We start from the raw sequence: 21817 nt of genomic DNA, 5'->3' as shown, positions 1-21817 counted from the left end.
AGACTGTGGCTTTGCACTCCCCAGGACCAAGCAGTGGGCAAACCACCCACTAGAGAGACATGAGAGACTGTGGCTTTGCACTCCCCGGGACCAAGCAGTGGGCAAACCACCCACTTGAGAGACTGTGGCTTTGCACTCCCCAGGACCAAGCAGTGGGCAAACCACCCACTAGAGAGACTGTGGCTTTGCACTCCCCAGGACATCGCTGTGGGCATGTTATCCCCTCCAGAAGCAGTGGTGTAGTACCATCTTCGAGCTGAGGTGTCCACCCCTCGCCTTCCCCAGGAGGTGCCTGTGTGTTTTCGAACTGATGCCCCTGCAGTGTTCTCTCTGTTTTGAGGCAGGAGTCAAGTGTGGGCTTCGCCCCCATGATTTTTTTGCCCACTGGGCCATAAACATTTGCAAAAGACAGTGGACGGCCTTCTGTACATATTGTAAATATTTGTATATAATGTTTTTTCCAATTGTTAACTATCTCTGCATATTTCTAAATATCACTGATTTAACTCAATTCCTTTTGTCTTTGCGTTCTTCCAGGGGGTTACGGGGTGTAAATGTACTGTTGCTGCATGTGTTTGTGTGTATGGTGTTGTGGGTGAGGGTGGGGGTGTTGCGTGTTGCATGTGTGTGTCACTCTCTTTTTCCTCCCCTGTGTACTAGGTGCCGTACTCAACGTGGTCGTCGCCACTGCCGTCTTTGGTGTTCCTGGTGTATTAGCAGATATACCAGCATCGGCAGGACCTGTAGTTCGGGCTCCATGGCGTCCTGGTTCTTTGTTGAATGTCAAAAGGTGAGTGGTTTCCCTTCCAATGACTGTTTCCGCCATTCTTTTGATGGCGTTGGTACTGAGAGAGCTCAGCTTATATAATCTATATTAACATGAAATGTTTATGTACTAATGTGTAATAATAGAAACTGTATTAATGTATTTTGCTAAAACATGCACTTGAAAGGTGCCCACGGGGAGTGGCCGTCAATATATACGGGGACTAATAAAACTGACTAAAAAATGTTGAAATGTTATGTTATAATATGATTCTACACTAATAATAATAGCTATATGTAAAGGTTTTGCTAATAAATCACTAGGCCTTAGTTAGCATGGGTCGAGGCCTAGCTGCCTGGCTCTCATATTAAATGTGCTTTTCTAACGTGCAGTGTGCTGACTTGCTGAAGGACATGAACTCTTGTTTTCCTCTAAACTAGAAGCTGAATGTAACTGTAGTAGATCCGTTCTCATGAAATTCGACTTGCTTGTAGAAACATTTTAGCTGAATGCAATACTGTAGACCAATAGTAGGTACAAGGTTGCCTGAACCGGTACAGACAATGGAGCCACTGACTGAAGATGTGCAAAGGACCACAAGATTATGAAATCATACCGGACATTCCACCCGCTAAAGACATCAATCATAAGGACCAATAAAATACGTGAGAACTTTTATGGGGTGACAAATTCGATGAGCTAATCTGAAGTTAATTGGTTAAAGATAATGGGGTGCAACCCCTTGTCCAATCAAACTTTAGGGGAATGTCCAACAAAAAGGGGATAAAAACCCTTCACACCAGGAAGTAGACTAGAGAACAGGAGGGATAGGAGAGAGTTAGGGGAGATGCTGATGCAATTTGCTATGATCCAGAGACTATGGCGGTCATTCTGACCCTGCCAGGCGGGAACCGCCATTTGGCCGCTACGCGGTCAAAAGACCGCTGCCGGCATTCCAACCTTCCCGCTGGGCCGGCCGGCGCTACCCATGGTAGCGCCGGCCGGCCCAGCGGGAAGGAGGCCTGCAACACAGAAGCCGGCTCCGAATGGAGCCGGCGGTGTTGCGGGCGTGCGACGGGAGCAGTTGCACCCGTCGCGTTTTTCACTGTCTGCTAGGCAGACAGTGAAAAGCTTCATGGGGCCCGGTGGCATGGGCAGTGCAGGGGCCCCCAGGGGCCCCAAGACACCCGTTCCCACCAGCCTCTTCCTGGCGGTGACAACCGCCAGAAACAGGCTGGTGGGAAGGGGGTCAGAATCCCCATGGCAGCGCTGCTTGCAGCGCTGCCCTGGCGGATTCGCCCAGCCGGGGGAAAACCGGCGGGAAACCGCCGGTCCCGGTTTTCTGACCGCGGCTTTACCGCCGCGGTCAGAATGGGCATGGAAGCACCGCCAGCCTGTTGGCGGTGCTTCCGTCATTCGCGACCGCCAGGGTCAGAATGACCCCCTATGTCACTTTGCTTTGTGACTTGCTAATTTTACTTAGAACCATCCTTGCCCTTAGATTGCCCATATCCACTTTACCTCCTTATGAGGGAAGTGCCCCCTTTTACCCGATTGCTGAATTCCTGATGGCGAATCAACTGATGTCCTGAGGACGAAGACCGAACCTGAGTGCTGACCCCAAATGGAGGGTAACTATATGACAATGAAATTGTGATTGTCTGTTTGCTTTTCCTTTCTAGGTACCAACTGCTTCTTTTGACAGAGACCATAGTTAGATGTTTTTCAAATTGATGTTACTAAATTGTTTTGCATGAAGCCCAACATGCCAATGCTAATTAGAGGTTAGTTGAGAGGGGTTCACTAAACTGACGCAAATAGACAAATGACCGAATCTATGCTTTGTTGAATAATGTGATGATGATACTCTGCTAGAATAACCTATGCTGACGTTGTGTTATATTCTAATGTTCGTAATTCTTGCTTTGATTAAATTTTATCAGAGTTGCCATATTGTGATTATGCTAATGTGTTTCTTGGTTTTGAGACTAATAAACTTACTAGTAGAATTGTAATCAATAGGGAATAAATATCACAAAATTCATATTATTCTGGTGTGGTTATTCATGACTGAAAGGTCATGGTGTTTCCGAGTTTCATTAAATGTCATTGACTAAGGTGAATTGCATTGTCATAATAAATATTGATGTTGTTATTGACATATTGATTGACTTGCTGATTAGCTATCTCGTCCTAAGGTGTCTTCAATCAGGGTCAAAAGATTCATTGGCCTAAAACGAGTACCAATTTGAGTAAATTAATCATAAAGGGACGCGTTTACAGTTCTGGTAGCAGAGCGACGGTTTAGGCCCTTTGGGGCCCTAGGACGGAGGACTATTGTTTTAAATTGTTTTTCAAGATAATGCAAATTGGAGGTATGATGCGTTTCTTAATTCCCCATGACTTTCCCAGAATCTCGGAGCCTGCCTAAGTGAGTTGGGGATGTTCTTGGCGTTTTAGTATGTGTGGTGTAGAATTTGCGCTTGCTCAGCTTATGCATATTGCAGGTGTTTTGTGAAGTTCTGTGAATTTAGGCCAGGTAATGTTGTTTTAGTAGGAGTGGGCCTACTCCGCAGTATGAGAGTAGGGAAGTCGGCGAACTTCATGTGAGTGTGGCGCTTTGTGCTAAAAAATTATCCACGTGGTTGTTGTTGGTGATGTACGGACCCATCGTGGTCTAAGACTCCGGAGTATATTGACACGTGTAGGAGACACTTGGGTTTATGTTGTAATTTGTGAGGTTTAATAGGTCAATCGGGCGTGGTTGACAAGTCGAGTTTGAGTCAAGTTGTGTGAGTGGAACCTGCGATGGAGATTTGGCAAGTTCTAAAGTGCACTAGAACGAACCATTGACAAGTAAAGAGTAGAATTTGCGGGTCGAATTCTGCTTGCGAATGCGGGAGCTGAGAAAGAGAGAGTAGCAGCCGAGGCTTCAAGTGAAATCTCTGTAAATTTCTGAAGCGGTTGTGTTACCCTTCCTGTAGTAAACCGGCAAATTTGGGTTTTGTTGTTAAAGGTGCTGGCAAAATATTGCATTAGTTTTGTATATGTGGAGAGGACAAGCCGCAAGACTTTGTCAGCTGCAGTGTGTGTGAGTGTGACGTCAGTGGTGCCGCGCTGGGATAGGTCAGTTGCTGAGGGGGGTCGCGCACGGATTGGCAGCCGTCCGTGAGAGGCAATAGGTTGAGATAGGTGGGTGAAGAGTGTTCTGGGAATTAAAGTCACTTTCTGATTAGATTCAAAACAAAATAGAAGACGCAAAAATGAAGTTTTTCAAGGCATTAAAGAGTGCGTGGAAGGGAGATACATATATTAGGGCGAGTGAAGGGGAGCCTACACCGCCTGAGGGTACTCCAGCTTATATAGTAATGGAAGAAAAGGGAGTCGCGCCATGTCTTTGGATGAAGCAGTGGCGAAAATTAACAGAGAAGGAGGGATATTTAGCGTTTTCGGAGCATGGAACGTTCAATACAAGAATTTTAGAAAACTTGAGGTGGATGTTAAGTGTACAGAAACCGCCTCCGAGACCAGCTCAGTATGAGGCATTAGCAGTTTGGGATTTAATGGCCATACGACAAAGACAGCAGAAACTTGAAAGGAGAATAAAAAGGGCAGAGAAAACTTTAGCTGAGGCTAGGTGGGAAAATGAGAGCAGGATGTGGAGAAGGGGAATAGTTGACGGACTTAAATTGTTTCCGGCAATAACCCAGGAAAATGAAACACAGGGAAAGAAAGCCACCTGTAAGACAGATAAGGGCTCTAGTAAGTTAAAAGAGACTCAGAGGTCTTGGGTAGATGAAGATGATTCAGATGACGAAGAGTTTCTTAATCAGTTGTTACATGATCGCCCGCCACCATATGCTATAAATGATACTGCACCGTGCACTAGTTCAGATCCTGAGGATTCGACACAGAGTAAGAGAATTACAAGTACAGTGCAGACAAGCGATACAGTTTTGATACAAAATGGTGACAGTGTACCCACTGCACCAGACATGCAGACACAGTTGCAACCGCTGCCACAGATTCAGAGGATCTATCCAGATGTCCCAGTATTAGAGACAAATACTAGTCTGATGGTGCCGCCTGATCCGATATATATGAGATCAAAGTTAGTGCAGATTGAGCCAACTCCGCAATTGCTGCCGCAGCCGCAGCTACAGCTGATTCCGGGAAACAATCCAGTGGCAGGACCACAGTCAGTACCTGCACCAACCACGGCGAGTCAAGCTTTGGGAGTTACTGCTCCACGGGGTTTGGGACCTGGTCAGACACCAGCTGCCATATCATTACCAATTACTGTTGGTCCGCCAGTACCGCTGTATGCGCAGGGTAAGCCTGGCATGTGTGATCAGGGAGTGAGGACCCAAGAGGCAATAAGAGGAGGGTTTACAGGAACTCCCCAACCAATGACACCAAGGGAACAAGCAGCAGAAGGACTCAGGTCTTTACTAGACCTCAGCCCAATTGGGGCTCTTTTAGAGGCAATGAGACAAGCAGAGGCTAAGTGTGCTAGCCCCACAGACACTGAGTACAAATACGTCACAGTCACCATTGATGCAGTCAGGAAACATTTTGTTGCAAGGCTTTTCCATGCAACAGTTGAATGAGTGGTTAGAAAAGATCAATGCTTCGCAAACTACTACAGTGACCGCAGAGAGGTCAGAAAGGGATGAATACCTGAATTTTGTGAGACTGGGTGTAGAAGCTGCAGAACTAGGTGAAGGAACAATGGGGGTGAACAGATTAGAGTCATACACAGAAGCAGAATTGAGGTATGTGTGCCCCAAAATCACAAAAGAAGTGAGTAAGGTGCACCAGAGATTGGCAAACCTGGCGGATAAATACAACATTGATATTGAGAATACTAAACATATGAAAAGAAGCTACAGATTAGACTTCGATTCTAAAGATTTTGATCACATGAGGTCCACCGGAATGAAAGCGCATCTTAAAGAAATACTGCAAAGTGCGCAGATTTGGGGAGCCTTAGAGAAATGGAAAGGCAGATGGGCAAAGAAAAAGATAAAGAGAAAGGCGATGATCCTGAACCAAAGCAGGCTAAAGCCGCACCGGACACGGGGACGATAAAAATGTTACCAATGAGAGAAACAGCCAGAGGGGTTCTAGTCCACGTACCGTGGTCTAGGGGAGACATCCTGTCATTCACAAATGATTATCCCAGGTTGAGGGAGAAGCCAATAGAATGGTACCAACAGACAGACAGGTTTGTGAAACTGGCAAAATGTCTCTGGGAAGACTTGAATACCCTGTTTGAGATTATAGTTCCACCTGATTTATGGCTTGAGTGCAAGAGAGGTGTGGACTGGCCGACACAGGAACCGGCAAGGGATAAGGTGACTGGAGCAACATCTGAGGAGGTGATGAAGTATTACCATAAAGTAATTGAGTTTTTGAAGCAGAAAGTGTCACCGAAAGTGACTGATTGGCAGAAAATCGATCGAACCTCACAGGAGGCCAAAGAGTCGATTCATGCTTACTATGAGAGTTTGTTGAAAGCGTTCAAACATTACAGTGGCACTGAGACCATAGAACCGAAAGACATGAATCATCTTGTGTTCAGGTTTGTTGAAGGGCTAAGACCAGAGATTAGCCAGATGATTAAGAATCATTTGATCTGTTGGTAAGCAAAGCCGATTGATGAGGTGTTACAGTATGCGAAATACTGTAGTGATGAGATTGAGTTGAAGCAGAGAAAATTGAAAGAGAAGGTGATGGTGATGCAGATTAAGGCAGCGCAAGCAGGGATGCAGGGAAATGGAGTACAACAGGAAATACAGCAGCAACTGCAGGGAAATGGAGTGTTTCAGGCACAGCCGAGAGGTCGAGGTTTTGTGAACCGTGGTCCAGACCTGAATACTGTTGTGGTTCAAAACGATGTGCAAGGAATGAAAAAGGTGTCACCATGTCATGCGTGCGGGGGTGTGGGGCATTGGAAGCGGGAATGCCCAATGGTGGTGCAGGATGGTGTTGTTCAACAAAGCAATGATGTCGGTACCTTTCAAAATGTGAGGGGTCCAAAATTGAGGGGTCAAAATCAAAATTTCCAGAATAACATGGTACAGATGCAGGGGTTACAGCCCATGCAGCAAATGCAAATGCTGCGTGTTCAACCAGCACAAATGAAGCAGGTACATCAGCAGGTTCCCATGGTACCTAGACAGCAAATGCAATTACCATTAGCTCCAATGGGACAGCAACAGGTGATGCTTCCTCAACAGGTCACAGGCCAAACGATGAGTCAAAATAACACATTACAACAGTTCCCATTGCGTGGTGAGGATGGAATAAATGATGAATGGTCGGATGATTGTTCAGACAGTGAGGAGTGCAGGCTTGCAGCGTCCCTAGAAGTAGATCAGAGGGGACCTTATGTAGAAGGAAAGGTAATGGGTCATAAGGTTTTATTCCTAGTTGATACAGGAGCTACACGCTCTACAGTCAGACGTGCAGAGGTTCCAAAATTACCACTTTCGGGGCGTACCATAAGAGTGGGTGGAGTAGCAAATCAGTTTTTGACGAATCCGATTACAGACCCGGTCCAAGTTGAGATTGGCAACTTCTAGGGACTGCACAAATTTGTAGTCTGTGATTCTAGTCTAGTATCCCTACTGGGAAGGGACTTGCTGTGCAAAACGAGGTGTTCAATTACCTATTCCAATGAAGGAATTGAAGTCCAGACAAACAGTGATGATGAAGGGGACGATGTGCAGTTTTCAGAGACAGAGACTGCAAATGAAGATTACCCTCTGATAACTTTATTGCCGATGCTTACAGTACTTGACTTGCCACCCGAGGTGCAGAGAACAGTAACAGAGAAAGTGTGGGACCTGACAGGAAAAGAAGTGGGATTGATAAAAGGAGTAGAACCGGTCAAAGTACAGGTTAAGCCGAATGCAGTGTTTCCGCAGGTACTGCAGTATCACATGACACAAGATGTCCTCATTCAGGTAGCGCAGATAATTGCGGACTTTGTGAAGCAAGGGGTTCTGAAAGAAGTGATGAGCAGCCCGTGTAATTCACCAATAATGGGTCTGAAAAAGCCTTGTGGAAAGGTTCGAATTGTGCAGGACTTGAGGAAAATAAACAAGATTGTGGTAAAATGTTGCCCCATAGTGCCAACTCCAGCAGTAATCATGTTTCAGGTTCAGTGTGATGCAGAGTGGTTCACAGTTGTGGACCTGTCTCAAGCATTCTTTTCGGTGCCTCTTCATGAGGACAGCCAATTTCTCTTCAGTTTCAAATTCCTGGATAAGGTGTGCAGTTGGTGCAGAATTCCTCAAGGGTTTTCTGAGTCACCTTCCATCTTCAATCAGATATTGAGGAAGGATTTAGAGTCGTTGGAACTGCCTTTCGGTTCGACTCTAGTACAGTACATTGATGATCTGTTAATTGAGTCCAGAACAAAAGACGACTGCAGGTATGACACAATCGCCTTACTGAACCATTTGGGAAAGAACGGACATAAAGTGTCCCCAAAGAAGCTGCAGTACTTCCAGAGAGAGGTGAAGTACTTAGGTCACCTAATTGAGAAAGGGTCGAGAAAAATATCCAAAGAGAGCGTGACAGCCATACTGCAGATGAATCCCCCGACAACCAAGAGAGATGTTAGAATGTTTCTGGGAATGGTGAGCTACTGTCGTGAGTGGATTCCCAATTTCTCAATTATTTCTAAACCATTGATAAAACTGACAGGCAAGGAAGTTCAGGATGACCCGGGTAACATAATCTTGTCCGAAAAAGAGATGAAAGCATTCCATGGAGTTGAGAGAATGTATGTGCAGGGCACCAGCTTTAGGTATGCCTGATTACACAAAGCCTTTTCTACTGTTTTGTCATGAACGTGATGCATGTTCTTTGTCTGTTTTAACACAGGTCCATGGAGGTGCAAACCGCCAACTAGCATATTTTTCAGCTACTTTGCACCCGTCGCAGCAGCCTTACTGGGTTGTTTGCGTGCAGTAGCAGCAGTTGCTCAAAGCCTCACACAGTGTGAAGGCATAGTGATGGGACATCCCTTAACAGTAATGGTTCCTCATTCAGTTGAAATTTTGCTAACCCGAACCAAGACACAGCATATGACAAATGCTAGATTAACCAGATACGAGACCGTTATACTGGGGTCTCCGAATGTTTCCCTCAAGAGATGTACTGTATTGAACCCGGCAACTTTACTTCCTATTGAAAATGCAGACATTAGTGATGCTGAGGAAGTGGAACATGATTGTCTTGAGGTAACAGAACTGTGCACCAAACCAAGACCCTGACATCAAAGATACCCAGTTAGAAGAAAATGATTACATTATGTTTGTTGATGGTTCATGCTTGAGAGACTCAGTGGGAGTACTGAGAGCTGGGTATGCCGTGTGCACAATCACCGGTATTCTAGAAGCTTCCTGGCTTGAAAGAGTGTACTCTGCACAAGTGGCTGAATTAATTGCCCTTAGTAAGGCGTGCCACGCAGCTGAAAACCTAAAAGTCACTATCTATACTGACAGCAGATACGGATACGGAATTGTACAGGATTTTGGCCAACTGTGGTCACAGAGGGGTTTCATGACCTCTTCTGGTTTACCAGTGAAAAATGGTGAAAAGATTAAGGATTTGTTGCATGCAATTCAGTTACATCTTGAAATTGCCGTGGTGAAATGCAATGCTCATGTTAAGTCACAAGACTTTGTGTCAATGGGAAACGGCTATGCAGATCGAGTCGCAAGGTTTTGCGCATTGAACTGTATATCGTTCCGAGATCAGTGGGAATTGTTACCTGAAACGGAGAATGAAACAGGTTTGTATTTTGCATTAAGGGTGGTTGACACATTAGATGAGCTAATGTTACTGCAGGGACGTGCTGGCAAAGAAGAGAAATGCTCCTGGCAGAGAATGCACTGTATACAAAGAGCTGATGATTTATGGGTCTCAGAGGAGGGGAAAATGGTCTTGCCGAACAGTCTTCTGTCACAGTTTGCAAGGTTCTATCATGGCCAAGCCCATATAGGGAGAGATGCAATGATCAGATTGTTCAAAATAGATTGGTTCAATCCAAACTTCAGACAAGCCGTAGAGGTTATCTGTCACAGGTGCATCATCTGTCAACAGATGAATGCAGGAAAATGGACGGTGGTAAATATGAGCTACGTTGGGAGAGCTGGCGGTCCATTTAGCAGGATGCAGATGGACTTCATTGAAATGCCTATGTGTGGAGGACTGAGATATGTGTTGGTGATTGTGTGTGTTTTCAGTCACTGGATTGAAGCTTACCCCACAGTTAAGAATGACAGTCTCACAGTAACAAAGCTGTTGCTTAGGGAGTTAATATCACGTTTTGGATTCCCGATCTCTTTAGAATCAGATAGGGGCAGACACTTCGAAAATGAGGTGATTAAGCTCTTGTGTGCCGCATTGAACATTGAGCAAAAGCTGCATTGTAGCTATCGCCCTGAAGCATCAGGACTAGTGGAACAGATGAATGGTACCTTGAAGTCGAGAATGGCAAAAATGTGAGCAGCTACCAATCTGAAATGGCCAGATGCATTGCCCTTAGTGCTGATGTCAATGAGTAATACACCTGACAAGAAAACGGGACTATCTCCTCATGAGATACTGATGGGTCGAGCTATGCGATTACCCGAAGTACCTGCAAATGCTCTTGGGAATATCACGAATGATATGGTGTTGGACTACTGCAAGGGTTTGGCTGATGTGGTTCGCTCTTTTTCTCACCAGGTGGAGGCTAACACATTGCCACCGATCAGTAATCCAGCTCACACCCTGAAAGCCGGTGACTGGGTTGTTGTCAAGAAACACGTGAGGAAGTCATGTTTGGAGCCGCGTTGGAAGGGGCCATATCAAGTAATACTGACAACCACTACTGCTGTGAAATGTGCAGGTGTTCCGAATTGGATACATGCCAGTCACACAGAGGGTGACGTGTCCAACTGATGAGGAACTTGAAGTATCCAAGACAACAGCTGCAGAAAAGGAAGTCTCAGGGCCGGAGAGTATTCAAAGGTGAACTGAGACTGAAGGAGAGCCCACTGAGGACGGCTCAGTCACTCAAAGTGAGTTCCAGAGGGGTGAAAGTGAGCCTATCTCAGCGGAGGTAACAGGGGAACCGACGCAAAGAGAGGTTCTCCCAGAAGCAGACGGATTCAGGTTTGAAGTTGAGCCCGTGACAGACCCTGAAGGCGAGGGGGAAGAAGCAGAGGGAGGTCAAAGTGAACTGACTCCTCCTGAGCCGATTGCAGGTCCATCAAGAGAAAACACCATAGCACAAGAGGAGGGCGCTGTTCAACGTTCTGAAAAGCCAAGCAAGAAGAAAACACATAAAGGAGATAACTGGCCGAAGCCACAAGCTGCAATAGAAAAGGTGATCGCTGGAGACACAATTGAGGAAGAAGTCGATACAACCAGAAAAGAGGATCTTAGTGAAGGAGAATTACAAAGTGAACGCAGACTGAAAAGAAAGAGAGTTGCAAACAGAAGGCACGCAGGTCCTGAATGGGCATATGCAACAACAGCTGAATGGCAACAGGAATTCCTGGCGTTCTGTTTTGATCGAGAGGTACCAGGTCAGTACTACGGCACCTGAATTCAATCCTAGAAAGAGATTGTGTTAAAAATATTGAAATTAAAATTGAAAGCTGAAAAGCTGAGAAAAGAGACTGATAAATTACCGGATGTGACACTGATAACCTGAATTGACTTTTAAAAACGATTATGACAAAGCTGCTAAACCTGATTTGACAAAAGGGTCCTGGAGTGAGTGAAACGCTGTAAATACTCGCAGAGAGAGAGACTTTGCACAAGAAAAAAAAAAAAAAGAGCTTTTATATCATCCTCGAGTTGATTGTTTGCTTTATATTACTTTGCTATCTGATTCTTTACATATCATAAGTTACACTAAGAGTAAGAGTAGAATGTGTGGTTGGTTGAGTGTTATTCTAGGTATTATGTGTGCAATAATAATTATAGGTGTGATTGTGGGAATGCCATGGATAGATAAGAAAGTGACTAACAATGCTTCAAAATCTGAGACTGCTACACTAACACCGTGGGAGAAGTTTGAGCAGGATGCAAAATACTTCCATGAGGGAACTCATTCAAAAGGGGAACTATCTACTAATGTCTTCTATCGCCTGTTGAATGAGTACGTTGACACAATGGATGCAAAGAATTGTTATGTGTGCACAAAGATTCCTTCGTCAGTACAAGAAGGGGTTACTTATCATAGCTTCCCGCTAACTTACGGGATAAGCTGTAGCTTGCTATTAACAAGATTCTATGATCAAGAGCATGTGCAATACTTCTATTCTAACTTGGATGTAGTGTTTTCTTTTGTGCCTGTGATTGAGTTTCTAAACAAATTAGCTAAAGAACACAGCATAAAATTAGTTAGGGGTTTCTTTGAGCCAACACTGACATTTGGGACAGCTTATGCGCACCGTAATAATCTAACCTGCTTACTAACGCTTATAGAGAAGAGCTTCTTAGATCACACTGATGATAGACGAAAGGCATTAAAGGAAAGGTTAGAAAAGGGATTAGAAAAACGCACGCTTGCAAATGATTATGCTTACACTGTAATAAAGACACAGGGCAAGTTAGCTATAAATGCATTACATGTAGGTAGGCTTTGTATATATAGGCCGAAATCTGAGCACAACACTTTATTTGTGGGAACGAGTGAATGCAGGCATGTGTTTTTGTTTCAGAGTAAATTGACATTCATGTTAAATGGACAGGATCCAGCGATCCCTGGGATCTATTATATATGTGGACTTAATGCTTATTACCGTCTTTCAAAGGGATGGTATGGGACATGTTATTTGGGAATAGTCTTCCCAAAGATCTACCAGATTGATGACTTAAAGCAAATTCCTAAAATGTCTGAAATACAACACACTAGACAAAAGAGAGAGACAGCGGTTGCTGTCGTGGGTGACATATTTGGAGCCATAATTCCTTCAGTAGGGGTTATCTTAAACTCCATAAAGATTCGAAAGTTGTCTACTATAGTGGATAACATGCTGACAAATTTCACAGGAGCAATCCTGATGGATACTGAACTTGCTGCGGAAAGAGCTATGACTCTTCAAAACCGGCTTGCTTTAGACATTCTTTTAGCAAAGAGTGTCGGAGTCTGTAAGATGCTTAATGGGCGCCATTGTTGTGCGTTCATACCAGATAACAGCAAAAATATTAGAAGTATGCTTACTAACCTAACATGAGATAGTGCAGATTTGAAGGAGCTTAATGAACCTGGAGTATGAGAGAAAGTTGGAAAAGGAATTACCAAAGTAGGGAATTGGTTTAGTAATATTTGGAATGGGGTTCTTGCAAAAATATTAGGGGGCCTATTAATTGTTCTGATTTGCTTATTGGGATTATGGTTATCATGTAAAGTTAATGAAAGAATTCAAAGAAATTTTACAAAACGAAACACACAAAGGACAGGATGTTGAAATGCACATTATGCGCAAAGTGAAAGGTTAAGAAGGGAAAGGTTTGTGTGATGACAAGTGTCATCAGAGGAGGGACTGAGAGAGCGTAGCTCATTTAATCTATATTAACATGAAATGTTCATGTACAAATGTGTAATAACGCTGCATAGAAACTGTATTAATGTATTTTTCTAAAACATGCACTTGAAAAGTGCCCACGGGGAGTGTCCGTCAATATATACGGGGACTAATAAAAATGACTAAAAGATTTTGAAATGTTATGTTATGAAATGATTCTACACTAATAATAATAGGTATATGTAAAGGTTTTGCTAATAAATCACTAGGCCTTAGTTAGCATGCGTCGAGGCCTAGCTGCCTGGCTCTCATATTAAATGTGCTTTTCTAACGTGCAGTGTGCTGACTTGCTGAAGGACATGAACTCTTGTTTTCCTCAAAACTAGAAGCTGAATGTAACTGTAGTAGATTCGTTCTCATGAAATTCGACTTGCTTGTAGAAACATTTTAGCTGAATTCAACACTGTAGACCAGTCGTAGGTACAAGGTCGCCTGAACCGGTACAGACAATGGAGCCACTGACCGAAGATGTGTAAAGGACCACAAGACTATGAAATCATACCGGACATTCCACCCACTAAAGACGTCAATCATAAGGACCAATAAAATACATGAGAACTGTTATGGGGTGACAAATTTGATGAGCTAATCTGAAGTTAATTGGTTAAAGATAATGGGATGCAACCCCTTGTCCAATCAAACTTTAGGGGAATGTACAACAGAAAGGGGATAAAAACCTTAACACCAGGAAGTAGACTAGAGAACAGGAGGGATAGGAGAGAGTTAGGGGAGATGCTGATGCGATTTGCTATGATCCAGAGACTTTGTCACTTTGCTTAGTGACTTGCTAATTTTACTTAGAACCATCCTTGCCCTTAGATTGCCCGTATACACTTTACCTCCTTATGAGGGAAGAGCCCCCTTTTACCTGATTGCTGAATTCCTGATGGCGAATCAACTGATGTCTTGAGGACGAAGACCGAACCTGAGTGCTGACCCCAGATGGAGGGTAACTATATGTCAATGAAATTGTGATTGTCTGTTTGCTTTTCCTTTCTAGGTACCAACTGCTTCTTTTGACAGAGACCATAGTTAGATGTTTTTCAAATTGATGTTACTAAATTGTTTTGCATGAAGCCCAACATGCCAATGCCAATTAGAGGTTAGTTGAGAGGGGTTCACTGAACTGACGCAAATAGACAAATGACCGAATCTATGCTTTGTTGAATAATGTGATGATGGAACTCTGCTAGAATAACCTATGCTGACGTCGTGTTATATTCTAATGTTCATCATTCTTGCTTTGATGAAATCTTAACAGAGTTGCCATATTGTGACTATGCTAATGTGTATCTTGGTTTTGAGACTAATAAACTTACTAGTAGAATTGTAATCAATAGGGAATAAATATCACAAAATTCATATTATTCTGGTGTGGTTATTCATGACTGAAAGGTCATGGTGTTTCCGAGTTTCATTAAATGTCATTGACTAAGGTGAATTGCATTGTTATAATAAATATTGATGACGTTATTGACATATTGATTGACATGCTGATTAGCTATCTCGTCCTAAGGTGTCTTCAATCAGGGTCAAAAGATTCATTGGCCTAAAACGAGTACCAATTTGAGTAAATTAATCATAAACGGACGCGTTAACAGCACCGCCCCGGAAAAGCTGGCGGATTGGCGGGTTGTGATAGGGTGGGCGTTACATTGTTTTCCACCTGTCTGTTGGCGGTGACTGCCGCGGTGTTGGTTGCTACCGCGGTGGCGGTCAGAGTGTTAAAGTGGCTGTCTATGATGGCGGTTTCCGCCATGGTCGTGATCCCATTTTTATTTTCGCCGGCCTGTTGGCGGTATTACCACCGCTTTAACACCGACCGGCAGGGTTGTAATGAGGGCCAAAGTGTTTTTATGAAATGCTTATTAATATTAATTCAAGTACCTGCACTAAGAAAATGTAGCAGAGTGATATATTAATGATTACATGTTATGTATTGCTTTATTAATTATAAGCCTTAAGTTAGCGAGGTTTGGGCCTACTTGCACAGCCTCATATTAAGCTGCACTGTTTAATAAAATCGTAGGAATGTATGTCTAGAGAAATTAATACATATATTGTTTTGCACTGAGTTGACCAAATCTTAGCAGATGTCTTTAACTTTCTCATGAAAACTGCTTGCTAGAATATTCTATATTATTATTTGATACAATGTTAACTTGATGCGTGAGACTTCAATGTTCCCAGGAGCTAACAATGGATGCACTGACTGGAGTACGGATGGATACAAAAATCTTACCTGACGAGCCTGGTGATAAGAACAGGAGAAGAGGAGCCAATCATCGACATGTGAAAGACAGTTTAGTTCTATCTTAGATTTGAGGTTTTGTTTCTATTGGACTAATTGTAAATGTACGTTCCTTTGACCAACGGTAATGTTGGAAGTTCTTTAGGCGTTTTTAACTTAGCCCGTCTGCACACAGAGAAGTGTGCTCATTCCTATTTTGATTTCCTCCATAGATGTGTGTATTCTATTCTGTCTGAGGCGCTAAACAGTTCCTGAGGATTTTGTTCCTATCTTTGCTTCATTGCATAAACTTTAATGCCAAATACTGATTCTTTAGGTATTGCTTCTTAAATGGTTCAGATAGCTTAGAGTCCCCTGTTTCTGAACCATTCCCCTTTCACTGCCCGTTGCTGATGCTAACCGAACTGATGTCCAACTGACGTAGATAATCGCAGCTCATTCATATGAGGAGAGATGAGGAGAGGTATAACAAAATGCTATTGTTCTTGTTGTAGAAGATGTTCTTTGTTTCTTGGTACCAACCACTATTTTGATAGAGCCATATTTAGATGTTTTCCAAATTTACGTTTACTAAATAGTTTTGCATGAAGTCCAAACATGACATTCTAATCAGAAGGTTAGTGAGGGAAACCCTGACATGTCAACATGTTGCTATTAACAGATGATTGATGTCGCACAGTTGCTGAGCCTAGGTGTATGCTATTTCTATTGCACAGTGATTCTTGCTATTGATTTGTACTGTAACTCTCGAATGCTTAGTAATCAATGCACTAGTTAAATTGAGATTCTTTAGAAGATTTGATCAACCAGTGTTGTTGTTGTATGTCTACCAGTTGGTTTTTAGACTAATTTATGTGACCTTAGCATTGTTAATCTAGTGAAATAAACATTCTAACTTTTACATAAAGGTGTGGTTATTCGTGGTTAGATGAGTCATGGTGTGTGAAGATTACTGACTCCAAAAGTATATGTTGATGTTTATGAGATTTATGATGGAATCACTCTAAGCGTAGTCAAAAGTTCATCAAACTTCTAACACGTCCCCTTATAAATTAATAATAAAAGACCAAATAAGGACAGACATGCTCACACCCCCGCCCATCATATCTAATCCAACATCACTAGTGGGGCTCAACACGAATCACCAAGGATTAAGAGTCGTGAATGATGGGGATGATTGGTTAGGAATAAGGCGTATTAGTTAAGGGTGGGAGTAGAAAGGTCTCAGAGTAGCTGTGAGTGGGATTAACAATGTTAGTGGACGTATCTTTTTGTTTGTTGCACAACATGGAGGTGCTTGAAAATGATGTTAGGGGAAGGTGTCATGAGGGAAGATCTACTGGTTGTATATACTAGGTTTGATTAATAGAGGTTAGATTTTATTAGCTCTTGTTAGAAATAGAAGATGATTTATGAGGCATTCGATGATTGTTAGGAGTTCAGTTCCATGTCTCGAATGTCGGCGATGAAGGAGTACAGGTCTTTGGGATTCTTAAAGATGTTGGTTTTACTCTTGTAAATTGTATTGTTAAGCTTCTTAGGGCTTGATGTTGGGATAGGAATGCTTTCCTTTTTTGACAGTATCTTTGAGTAGTCTTGTGATATCCCAATAGAGGAACCTTGTCCTTTGATTCTTTGCAACATCTTGATCTGATTAAGGATAATTTTGGTGTGTGAGTAGCGGAAGGGTCTGAAAATGTGGGCTCTAGTTGCATCAGCATTTTTAGCAGTGTGGGTGGGTACTCTGTGAGCGCACGTTATTTCAAAGTCTTTTGCGAAGTTTATTCCTAGGACTTGTGGGATCCATTGTTCTATGAATGCTGCATAGGATGAAGCCTGGTTTTCCATTCCTTCTGGAAGCCCAAAAATTCATAGGTTGGCACTTCTGTTTCTTTCCTCTGGCATCCACTAAATAATACTAATACACTCAAGTGCAATCTGTTATCGAAGTCGCAGATTCACCTTAACCATATTAGTTTGCCCAACATCGCACTTTGATCCTTCATTAGCCAGCTCAGATCCTCACTTTAATCTAAATATCAAACGCTCAGTGCCCCATTGGTACACCATACTAGCTCACACTCACTTTACACTTTGACAAAGGATGCAGCCCTCAGCTCCTTGACTCTAGGCTCTTCCCCCTGTGGCCTCCACTGCCCACTCCCTACTTAGAGCATGCCTGGAACCTCCTTAGGTTGCCCAGCCATGTGTTACCTCCATTTACTCTACTTTTACACTATCTACCTCCTCTTCTCTACTTAATCTCCCTTTTACTTACTTTCTATATCACTCTTCCTCCACTCACCATCTTTCACTTCCCTACCTCTTACCCTATGCCCCCCTCCCACACCCCTTAGGCCCCCGAATGCCACTCTACTCTTCACCCACACCCTCCTCCCTGCCCTCTCCCCGTCCCCTGCTCCCAGGCATGATACATAGGTCAGCTCTAAATTAATCCACATTGCCACTATATGCATAAATTAAAGATTCTCTTCCTTAAAGTTAATGGTTTAAACCACCCTACAAAAAAGACAGAGAATCCTAGGCTACACACATAAACTCAGGTGTTACCTCATACTCTTACAAGAAGCTCTCCTACCGAAAATTTTTTGGGTGGGTGACCTATCTTGTGCCCCTGCAATAAACAGGAAAAATGGCCTGATTACTCTTATTTCTTTCTCCTCTGGTCTCACTGTTATCTCATCTGAAGCTAAACCAGAAGGATGATGGATTATCACTAAACTACATAAAACAATACTGACCTCATAATCATGAGCGATAGTTCAACTTTTAGGACTAACCTTAGCAAAAACGATCACTTCTGTCTACCCATTGCAGACTTATTATGAGTAGAGACTTCAACCTTCCATGGGACGGATCACTAGACAGAACCTCTGCCTGCCCTTTTAGACCTAACAAGTCTCACAAGCAAAAGTAAAACTTCTGTAAAACACATCATTTAAAAGATGTTTGGAGACTCTTCAACCCTACAGGCAAGTACTACTCATTCATCTCCCACACCCACAACTCCTTCTTACGTATCAATTGCATTTTAGTAGATGATCTACATGTTCCAGCTACCTCAAACCCCACCACTGAACCAATCTTAGTATCCAATCATGCCTGCATTTCCTTATTCTATAATATCTCTTGTGCCACTTCTATACCCAAAATATGGAGAATGAATGACCTCTTCTTAGAAGACCATACATTTAAGGAGTCAATCGAAAAAGAGTTTGAACAACACGTAGTACGAAACAAAGACTTGTTCTCTAATCCCCAATTAACGTGGGCCGCGTTGAAAGCCACTATTCAAGGTCACATAAACAAACTAATATCTAAGAAAAACAAGCAAGATAATAAAGCCTTAGACCAATTGGAACTCCAAATAAAGTCACTAAAAACATTCCTTAAACTTCCCAGAGATAAGTCACAACTGAATAAATTGTGCAAACTAAAGTATGAATACAACAGAATCCTAAGTAACAAATCCCACCTTCTAGTTCAAAGAAACAAAGACATCAAAGTTTGTGGCCAAAATAAAGTGGTTAGAATACTAGCTCCTTATTTAAAACAAAACTACTGTAAAGTTAGGCTAACTTCTGTAATGAACGAATATGGCATATCCTCCAACAAAAAAAAGACATTCTAAACACCGTTGAGAACTTCTATCCTACATTTTATGCAAAAAGTAATGACTCTTCATATGAATCTTGCTTAGACTACCTTAAAGGGATTAATATAAAAAAAAGTAGATGAGGACATCAACCTCTCCCTAGAAAGCCCTATTTCTTGAGGCAAAATCCTAAAAGCAATCAAAAAACTCAAACCAAAGAAAAGCCCCAGGCCCGGAAAGTTTCCTAGCCTCCTTCTACCAAACATGGACATCCTCTTTAACCGCCCCCTTAGAAGACCTTTTCACCCATTTTTCCTCCACTGACCCTATTAAAGGCACATCAGCACAAGCAACGACAATAGTCATTCCCAAAGAAAGGAAAGATCCTTTCAACCTTAAAAACTATTGCCCTATATCCCTAAGAAATACTGATTGCAAACAATAAGCAAAAATAACTTGCACTAAGACTGAAACCCATACTTAATGAAATAATACAGCCCTCCCAAACTGGCTTCATCAAAGGCAGATTTAGCACGGATATTATCAGATTAATCAGCCATACAATAGAGAAAGCCCACAATCTTGACCAGCCTGCTTTGCAATAGCTCTGGGCACCAAGAAGGTCTTTGACAAGACCTTTTGGCCTTTCCTCCATGCCACTCTCACTGCCTTCAACCTAGATCCTTCCTTAATCAAAATCATCCTCGCCTTATGCAAAGGACCCAGAGCCAGAATTAGCAACAACGGTGGCCTATTTACTACCTTTACCATCCAACAAGGTACTGGACAAGTTTACCCTCTCTCCCTACTATTATTCCTCCTAACACTGAAACCCCTTCTGATACAAATCAAAGAGGACCCCTCTAGTCCTGACATCCCATTCAAAGCAGGACCACAGAAAGTGGCTGCTTAGTTCAACAACATTCTTCTATTTACCTCCACGGCAAATAAAGCCCTACCCAACATCATGTCCACTATAAACACCTATGCCCAGGTCTCAGAATACTATCTCAACAAAGATAAAACTGAGGTGCTTCCTCTCAATATACATTGCAACAGCTCATATAAATGGCCTCAGACTCAAGTGGTCTTCTGACAAAAAGAAATACCTGGCCCTTTAGTGTTCCCACAACCTAAAAGAATCCATAGATCGCAACAAGAAAATGTTCCTATCCACAATTAAAGACACCGTAGACAGTTGGTCTTCTAGATTCATCACATGAGTCAAAATGATGATCACCCCACTCATTAACTTCCTAATCAGCATGTCACATGTATACCTTTTTGACACCTTCTTTGCCAAAATCGATTTATTTGTCACTGAATTCTTATGGCAATCTATAAAAATCAGAATTGCCCTAAAGAAATTAAGACTGCCAAAATCACTGGGTGGCCTACACTTGCTGGACTACAGGAGATACCAGCATGCATTTCCAGCTAAACAAAGTAGCCTCTGGTTCTCATCCTCGAACACCATCACCACTTCTTGGCTCAAAATTGAAAAAGTGTTATCTGAACCCTCTCACTTATCTCTTTTATTACAACTAAGAAAATAATAACGGAACACTCATCAAGCATCCTCACGTACAGCACAAGCTCTCCACAAAATTGGTAACAAGCTTCCAAATAAAATGTAATATTTCACTCTGGACTCGGTATGGCACAAAAAACACCTGAAACTAGATGGCAAAACAATATTCTTAGAGAACTGGGCACAAAAGGGCATACTACACATAGGAGACCTCGGTACCCCTCCACAATCCTCTGCCTTTCTCTCAGCTCAAAGCTGTATTTGACTAAAATATTTTAGACTTTTATCACTTTTTTTAAATTAAAGTCATTATCTCCAAACACAAAACCCCAGTGAATGTTGACCTTCCTATTAAATAAGCTGTTCAATCAAATTAAAACACGTACAGTGAGTGAAATATCCCAAGTTACGTAGGAGAATGCCACAGTGCCTTGTTGTACACAGAAGTAATGTACAATATGAGAAACAAACTGAATTATTAGGAGAACCAGATGGGAGAATTCTGTTTAAGTATTGAAGTTTCTCCACACATAGGCACAAGAAGGTCAAACCAATTGTTGCCAATGTGAAAGCAAACTTGACGCAGTAAGAATGCCAGGAAGAAATAAGGGGCACATTACGACCCCGGCGGGAAAAACTGCCTACCGCCGTGGCAACGGCCGCCAAAAGACCATCGTCGCAGCAACCAGCCGTCCACCCTATTATGACCACAGTCGGATTTCCGCCAGAAGAATGGCAGAAATCCGGCTGTGGCCATGCCGGCAGATGGCGGTAAGGTGGCACTGCTGTCAGCAGCAGCGCCACGCCAGTAGACCATTGCAGACTGTATCATGACCCATGATACGGCCTGGTGGTGTTCTGCTGGTGGATGCTGCTGCTGGCAGCAGCGCCCCGTCCCCTCTCCTGCTGGAGGACCCCCTGACAACAGGTAAGTCAGTGGGGGGGGGGTAATTTGGGGAGGGGGTGGGGAAGACCCCTATCAGTGACAGGGAAGGGGTTCCCCGTCACTGATAGTGCCTACCACCATGGTTTTCGTGGTGGTAAGGTTGCC

This window comes from Pleurodeles waltl, chromosome 10 (genome assembly GCF_031143425.1).
Source record: "Pleurodeles waltl isolate 20211129_DDA chromosome 10, aPleWal1.hap1.20221129, whole genome shotgun sequence".
Taxonomy (NCBI): domain Eukaryota; kingdom Metazoa; phylum Chordata; class Amphibia; order Caudata; family Salamandridae; genus Pleurodeles; species Pleurodeles waltl.
The sequence above is the reverse complement of the archived record's forward strand: the minus strand, read 5'-3'. Positions refer to the sequence as shown.